Source organism: Oryctolagus cuniculus, chromosome X, assembly GCF_051225735.1.
Source record: "Oryctolagus cuniculus isolate XC-2025 breed Fujian yellow rabbit chromosome X, ASM5122573v1, whole genome shotgun sequence".
Lineage (NCBI taxonomy): Eukaryota > Metazoa > Chordata > Mammalia > Lagomorpha > Leporidae > Oryctolagus > Oryctolagus cuniculus.
In genome coordinates, this window is record NC_142888.1 from 23,038,492 (window position 1) to 23,047,487 (window position 8,996).

General features: G+C 43.5%; 1 pseudogene across 1 annotated transcript; it reads left to right on the forward strand.

Moving 5' to 3' along the window:
• The first annotated feature begins 223 nt into the window (after positions 1-223).
• Positions 224-1,859, forward strand: LOC100338346 (ferritin heavy chain pseudogene; annotated as a pseudogene). Its single transcript, XR_016228550.1, has one exon. The product of XR_016228550.1 is annotated as a ferritin heavy chain pseudogene (transcript).
• Positions 1,860-8,996: the final 7,137 nt, after the last annotated feature.

An 8,996-nucleotide genomic window follows, 5' to 3' on the forward strand; every position in this document is an offset into this window, starting at 1 on the left:
GTTACTTGCAAAAATATACTCAAATTGTGTGATCTAGAGGAAAAGAAAATGTGGCTTGATGGTGCTTACTCTGTCACAATATGTTCTTATAATTGGGAGATTTGAAAAATATTAGTAAGTCCATTTAGCTACAGACCTAAGCCTATTTTTTATTAGCTGACTGCTTGGCCTATTAGTTTTAAATTCAGAAGGGAAAACACATGATTTATATTTTCAGAACCCTGAAACATGAACACTGAGGACTGTTCAAATTGGCATTGTGACCCTCTGGATGTTGCGAATCACATTCCGAAACAAGTGGAGGAATCTTCTTTACACAGAGAATCAAGCGTCAAAGCACCGCAGAAATCCCAGGACACCAAAACTGAAGCACACTTCTAGCTAGACGGGAGATCCACTGAAGACTTCCAGCATCGGAGAATGCCATGATTTTCGTCATCTTGGATAGTTCCTAACCCATATACAGGTTCCAAACCATGTATCTCAAAAGCAGACCACGCCCTAATGAGCACACATGCCCTCTATTCACGGGAGAAGCCTGTAGCTGAAAGAGACATCACCTCTGCATACCATACTAAACAGTAGTCTAATCCAAGGAGGCTTTTACTCCAAGTAAGAATGGAAAAGAGGTTGACCCTCATTTGAGGAAAGTGAGGAGGAGATCATGATAAACAAGTAGAACTAATTCTGCAGGGCAAACAGATATGATAAAGGAAACAGAAGAGAATTTTCCCACAAAATTCATTTTCTCAGATTTTTAAGAAAAGTAATAGCTTTATAAAGTGTCAACAGGCTGGTCCTGGAGGACCGAATAGAAGAGCTGAGAAAATCCTTGGATATTGGAAACGTTTTACCAAATTAAAATCTCATGCGACCAACCAATTCAGTGTTACCCGCACGGAAGGCAGCGGGGGTGGGGGTGGGGGGACGCCACTTCCTGCCCATCCAACTACCTTCTGACGTCCCGCCTAATCCCGCCTTCTCAGAACAGCCCCCACAGCCACTTCGCCACAGCCCACTTCCGGCTCCCTTGCAAACCGGACGGCCGACAACTACGCCGAACTCCCGGTCACCCCAGGGACTCCCCCCAAGGGCAGCAAAGCCGCTGCTGCCTGCTCCTCAGCCTACCAGCCCTCAGCGCCTTCAGCTTCCGGCTCGCTGTGCCCGGCTCGCTATGGCTGCCCCTGAGCCCTCACAAGTGCGTCACAACTACGACTCCATCTGTGAGGCCGCTCTCAACAACCACATCCACCTGCAGCTCTACGCCTCCTACGTGGCCCTGTCCATGGCCTTCTACTTCAACCGCGACGACGTGGCGCTGAAGGGCTTCACCCGCTACTTCCTGCAGCGCTCACAGATCGAGAGGGAGCGCGCGGAGAAGTTGCTGAAGCTGCAGAACCAGCGCGGAGGCCGCATCGCCATCCGTGATGTCCAGGAGCCTGACCGCGACGACTGGGAGGGCGGCCTCCAGGCCATGGAGAGCGCCTTCTACCTGGCCAAGAGCATCAACCAGAGCCTGCTGGAGCTGCACCAGCTGGCCACCGCCAGGGGCGACGCCCACCTCTGCCACTTGCTGGAGACCAACTACCTGGACCAGCAGGTCCAGGCCATTGAGGAGCTGGCGTGCCACCTGACCAACCTGCGCGGCTTGGGGGCCCCAGACGTCAACATGGCGGAGTACCTCTTCGACAAGCTCACCCTGGGCCAGGGCGACAAAGAGAACTGAGCAGACTGTCCCCACTGCCACGGGGTGACGCCCCCAGGCCGGATCGGTGGATGGAGCTTCCCGCAGTTCCCCTCAGTTTCTTCCCTTCAGTTTCAGCATTGTTGACAATAAAGTTTTGCGTTTCTTGAAGAAATACAGGTGTCCGTTGATTCTTGTATGCAGAGCAACAGCACCAACCCCTAGTCAGATTTAAATCGGGGGTCCAAGAATCTCTTCCTTTCCCGCCATCCCCTCCCCCACCCACAGGGAGACTGGCTTCGTCTGGTTTCCCCTCAGCCTTTGGGTGTTTTCTTATATATTGCCTTTACAAAATCTGCCCTTGGGTTTTTTACCCTTAATTGTACCATTTATCCAAGAGAGTAACATAGTAAAAAAAAAAATTACAGAGAGTCTGAGGGGACCGCCGTTGTGGTGTAGAAGGCTAAGCTTCTGCCTGCGGCGCCAGTATCCCAAATGGTCGCCAATTCAAGTCCCCAGTGCTGGTCTGCCGATCCAGCTCCCTGCTATGGCCTGGAAAAGCAGTAGAAGATAACCCAAGTCCTTGGGCCCCTGCACCCACGTGGCAGACACAGAGGAAGCTCCGGGCTCCTGGCTTCTGATCTGCACAGCTCCCGCCAGCCGCCAGCCAGGCACTGCTGTGGCCATTTGGGGAGTGAACCAGCCGATGGAAGATCTTTGTCACTTCCTCTGCCTGTAACTCTGCCTCTCAAATAAATAACATCTTTTTAAAAAAACACTGAAAAATATAAAGCTATTGACAAGTGTTCCATTTTATAATATTGAATCTAAAGCATTATAATAAATCCCCCTGAATGTTAAGTCAGTGACTGGTTGCCTGAACAATATAGGTGGTGGCAGATAAATTGAAACTGGAGACCAGTTAGAAACACTATATCCCCGGCCGGCGCCGTGGCTCAGTAGGTAATCCTCCGCCTGCAGTGCTGGCATCCCATATGCGCACTGATTCTAGTCCCGGGAGCTCCGCTTCGAATCCAGCTCTCTGCTATGGCTCGGGAAAGCAGCAGAAGGTGGCACAAGTCCTTGGGTCCCTGCACCCACGTGGGAGACCCGGAGGAAGCTCCTGGCTCCTGGCTTTGGATGGGTGCAGCTCTGGCTGTTGCAGCCATTTGGGGAGCGGACCATCAGATGGAAGACCTTTCTCTCTGTCTCTCCCTCTCACTATCTGTAACTCTCTCAAATAAATAAATAAATTTTTTTAAAAAGAAACATTGTATCCCACCCAGGTGGGAGACTAGTAGGCTTGACTGCCATGCCTGAGGTACTGGAGAGACATAAATTCCAGATGATTTTTGGATAAATCTACAAAATTAGCTCATGGAAAGGATCTGAGTAATGTGACATGGGGAAAATTACACAGGTTCTGGAATTTGAACTTGAGTGCCTGGGTTGATGATGGTTCAAGTTTAAAATCTGGGAAACCTGGGGTAGATGGGTGAGAAAAGCATGTGATGTTAAATATAATTCTTATTAGACATCCAAGTTGAAATATCATGCTGGTAGCTGCAAACAATGTTTTTGAAAATATGAGAGGTCTTCATAAAGATCATAGAAAATACATACAGAAAAACTATGCATGGATTTCAAACTTTCCTCAAAAAAATGAAGCTACCTTTTAGTCCCATTTTCCACAAACTTTTGATGAAGCCTGGTATGTATATTGGTGACATCATTGAAATCATGTGACTAAATAAGCTCACCAGAAAGAGTGTAGGAGAGTATGGCAAACCCAGCATGAAGCTCAGAGCAGCAAATGTTAAGAAGTTGGTTGAGGTGTCTGAACACCCAGAAGGCTGCTGGTCCCACCTTGACCATTTCCTTATCCCTGACTGGCCTGATGTCTGTCCCTAGTTGGTGCCAAAATCAGCCCATTCCTTGCAGGCTCAATGTAGCCTCTGGTTTTCTCCTTTCAGGATATAATGTTAGCATGATACTTTGTTTTCATGGCCATTTTAGGAACAAATTATTTCCCAGTAAACAGAAGACTTCTTAAGGAAGTGGTGGGCCTGTACCTATGCCTATTTTTTTTTCCTTTTCAAACTCTTGATTTTTCTCAATCTACTTTCTACTTATTTATTTATTTATTTTTTAAGATTTTTTTTATTTATTTGAAAGTCAGAGTTACAGAGAGAGAGAGAAGGAGAGGCAGAGAGAGAGAGAGAGAGAGAGAGAGTCTTCCATCCACTGGTTCACTCCCTAATTGGCCGCAACGGCTGGAGCTACACCGATTTGAAGCCAGCAGCTAGGAGCCTCTTCCGGGTCTCCCACATGGGTGCAGGGGCCCAAGGACTTGGGCCATCTTCTACTGCTTTCCCAGCAAGTGAAACTACCAGGACTCGAACCAGCACCTACATGGGATGCAGGCACTGCATACAGGATGCTGGTGTCACAAGCTGCAGCTTTATAGCTATGCCACAATGCCAGCCCCCTGTAATTTCATTAACTAAGTTTTATTTTAAATCCTCCAAGTACAAATTTAATTTTTTTCTATTTTAACAAAGAAAACAATTGTATTGGTTTGTAGACTTTTGACTTCTGAGCATGCCAAAGAAATGAAATTTAGTTATACAAGCAATAAATTGGCAATGGATGACATACGCAGTCATCATGACCTACACAGAAATTCATGATTAAGAATACAGTTCCATGGACATGTGATTGGCACTGCAGATAGAACCCATTTGAGATGGCACATCCCATTTCAGAGTACCTGATTTGAGTTTCAGCTCTGGTTCCTGATTCCACTTTCCCATTAACGTTCACCCTGCAAGATATCAGGTGATGGCCCAAGTTGCTAAATTCCCGCACCCATGTGAAAGACCTAGATTGAGTTCCAGGCTCCTGGCTTTAGCCTGGCCCAGTCCTAGCTGTTGTAAGCATTTGGGGAGTGAATTAACAGATGGGAGATTCTCTTTCTCTCTCTCTCTCTCTCTCTCTCTCTCTCTCTCGCACACACACACATAAAATAAAAAATAAATTGAATTTCAAAAAATGTGCAAGTTATACCACAATGCTGGTCCCCTGTAATTTCATTTCTAACTAAGCTTTGTTTTCAAGCCTCTAAGTACAAGTCTAACTTTTTTCTATTTTAGCAAAGAAAATAATTGTGTTGGTTTGTAGACTTTTGACTTCTGTGCATGCCAAAGAAATGAAATTTAGTTACACAAGCAAGCATGCAAAATATTAATCAAATCAACTTCATATGGTTTGGTTGCAAATTTGCAAAGTATCTCTATGCGACAGTGCCCAGCTAGGAGTTGGTATAAGCACAGAAAAAAGGATAGGAGTCAAATGTTTCTAAAATTATGTAACTCAAAATGATAATGGTGATTATGTTTTTTGAAGGAGTTAAAAGTAACTTGTTGGGGTTGGCATTGTGGCACAGAAGGTTAAGCTACCACCTATGATGCCAGCATCTCATATGAGTGCCAATTTGAGCCCCAGCTGTTCTGATCCAGCTCCATGCTGATGTGCCTGGGAAAGCAGCAGAAGATGGCCCATATATTTGGTCCCCTTACACCTACACAGGAGACCCAGATTGAGTTCCTAGATCCTTGCTTTGGCCTGACCTAACCCTGGCTGTTGCTGCCATTTAGGGAGTGAACCAGCAAATGGAAGATCAATCTCTCTCTCTCTCTCTGTGTCTCTCTCTCCCCCTCTCTGTGGGTGACTCTACCTTTCAAATAAAAATATAAATAAATCCTTTTAAAAACTGACTTGTTTTCATATAGTTCCACATTGGAAATGTTTTATATAATTAATATGTATTACATAAAATCCGAAAAATGGAGTTGATAATTCTAAAAGTGACAATGATGCAAAATTCCAGTCATACACATTTAAAATTTCTTTTTTTAAGAAAAATAGCCTCATCAATCTGTACTTCAAGAGCTTTCATCTGTGATTAATTTTTAATAATAGTTAAACAAGTGAGTCATTTGAGGGGTTTCAGGTTTCTGTTATGGTTCTGAAATCAATGCTTTATTTGGGGTATACTTTTTTACTTTTGGTTTTATACTGACCTTTTCATATTTTCATCTCTTTTAGATACAATTCGTTGTGAACATGAACACAACTTTTAGCAAATCATGCAATATTTCTTATAACATGTCCCAGTTCACCTCAGGATGTTGAAGTAAGACTACATCTCCTGGAAGATCTGGTCTCTGATTTAGGGTCCAAGTTATGTCCAGAGTACTTTAAAAGGCAATATGACCCAATAAATAAAATACAACAGGACTTCACAAAATTCATAAAACAAGAAATTCAAAAATTAACTATTTGGTGCAGAATGTGTTGAAAGTTTTTTCTCATACATAATAAGCATTTTCCACTAGCTTTATGAAGATCTCTCATATAGGGTTATAAAACAAGCAGTTTTGGTGCCCAGAGTCTTACTTTGGACCCAATGTTGCTCAGGTTTTCTTTTTATCTTTCAAAGATTTGCTCCCCTCCCTGAGCCCCTATACACAAACATTAAAGACTTGAACTACTAGACCACGTGTCTTTGGGGATTAAAGTTTAAGTTTGAAAATAACCGAGAACAGTTTCTTCACTAGGTCAAGGTGTGTCCTGGGAACAATATGTACTTTCAACCTTCAGTCAGAATCTCAGTACTAAACTTTAGGGGTGGAGAGGGAGTTGAGGAAGAATGTCTGCTGCAAGGATTCCCAGACAGAATCATTAGAAATCGAAGTGCTGATCTTTGGAGTGTTTGTGTACTGAAAACCTACAGTACGCCAAACAAGAACATTCTGTTAGTGATAGTGGGACCCTGCTAATGAGACCCTCTTAGCTGGATTCAGAGAGTGATATTTGACTTACATTTTAAAGGGTAAATTTTTTGGTGTAATCCAGGGAAAGAAAAACTCTCATTCTATATTTCCCTCCTAAAAAACTATAGTTAGAAATGTAGGTAACTATAAATCTTGGGAAATATTAATGAGTTCTGACTGACTATATTGGAGAAGATCCAAATATATATACAAAAATATATGCAAAATATATTTGCAGTTTCTTGTCACTCAAAACTTTAAGCTACAAAGTATTTGTACTAACAAATCTGGTTTTGGGTTTTTGTTTATTGAACCCAGATATTTGTTCATCTGCTTTTTCTCATGTTTTGATCATATCGATTTTCAATTTACTTGTTTTGTATCTTCAGAAGGAATACTGGAGCATCTACACAAAAGTGCACGAGAGAGAGAGAGAGAGAGAGAGCGAGCAATTAATCAAGGAAGATTGCAACGTATGTCTTTTGCCAGGTGCACACTAAATCTAGTTATAGTTCCACATAAATCTGATGACTGTTGCTATTTTGTTTTGTATTTTCATCAGATTTTACCTGTGGAGTTTTACTGTTCTCTTGGAGTGAAGGGGAAAATGTGTGATTGAACTAGTTACATAACTTGGCTCAGCAAAAAAAAATTAGTTATTTTATATGAGGCTCCAGGCAGAAGGAGCAGAGCAAACCAGATGTGGACTGCCTGGTTTGTCCATCCCCCCTTGACTTGCTCCTCTGTGTGGCACTCTCCTTTGTCTCCACAAGGCTCAGCAGCGTGTGGTTTTCATAGCCAGTGGCCCCATCAGCCAGTAATCTCCATTTATGCGAGAACCAGGCCCAGCTGTACCTTGGAAAGCACATCTCAGCACCGGGAGTCAGAGAGGGATCCAGAGGGGCTGCCCTACACCACATGCTGTGTGAAGCAGCCATTTACAAGAGGACTCAATCCTTACAAAATCCAAAGATGGAAGGCCTTGTAGTACCCCATTGACACATCAGAAAATCTGCTTAGGGAAAAGAGATGAAGGCCAAAGACCACATGGCCAGAAAGTAGTGAACTGGGATCTTGAACCCAGGCCATCTGATCCAATTTCAGGTATGTCATTCCCTCCCTGTTGGCTCTATTTCCACTCCCACCCACCCCTCCCTCAATCCTGCCCTGGAACCAAAAGGAGGAAAACTGCAGGGAATCCTGAACTAGGAGTCAGATGAACTAAATTCTAATTCCTTTCTGCCACATGCTTGCCAATGCTTCCTTGCTCAATACTCACATCCGACCCTCAGACTCCTAAACTCTAAAATGGAGATTATATCATTTGCCCTGCCCTTCTGCGGCAGTTATAAAAAGTCAGATAAACTAGGGTGTATGTGTGTGCAAGTAATTAGTAAAATGTGAAGAAGTATCTAAGTGTAAGATCCAATAATTATAATTGTGCTTCAAGGAGAATTTTCTCCTTCTGTTTCCATAAAATACATCAGAACTTTCACATAGTGGGAAATACAGCAGGCTGCTCCATAAATGGCTAACATGTTCCCAAACGGATGTGGCAGTTAAGAGCCTACTTGAGATGCCTGCATTCCATATCAGATTGCTTGAGTTCAAATGCTAGCTCCATTCTCACTTCTCTTCTCTCTCTCTCTCTCTCTCTCTCTCTCTCTCTCTCTCTCTGTTGCTTGATTGTTGAAACTATGACCAAACTAAAATTTTTCTGATAACACATTAGTGCTGTTCCTCAAAATAGTCAGAGAAACACTGCCAGGACTCTGATAAGTAGAAACATATCATGAACAGTGAGAACACTGACAAATCTATGTGAACTTCCCATGCAGCATAGAATTTCTCAAATGTTTAGAGTAATGTTTTTCCCTTTTCAACTTTTAGCTAGCAAATGTTGAGCATGCACCTCTTTTGATTTGACAGTTTTCCCATGTAACTTCTTAATAGTGACATAGCAGGAACGGCGCTGTGGCGCAGCGGGTTGACGCCCTGGCCTGAAGCGCTGGCATCCCATGTGGGCACCAGTTGGAGACCCAGCTGCTCCACTCCGATCCAGCTCTCTGCTATGGCCTGGGAAAGCAGTAGAAAATGGCCCAAGTCCTTGGGCCCCTGCACCCACGTGGGAGACTTGGAAGAAGCTCCTGGCTGCTGGCTTCAGATCAGCGTAGCTCCAGCTGTTGCGGCCAATTGGGGGTGAACCATCAGATGGAACACCTCAATCTCTCTCTTTCACTCTCTCTCTTTCTGTTTCTCTCTGCCTCTCCTCTCTGTGTAACTCTGACTTGCAAATAAATAAATAAATCTTAAAAAAATAGTGACAGAAAATAACCTAAATATTTCTAGGTCATCCCTCTCATAAAGTGAAAAAACAACCTACCCATCCAAGAGGATCTCTGAGAAATCTCAGAGACAGAATTACATGCAAAATATATTGTGAAATTTATATTTTATTTCATTTTTAATTGGGGGTT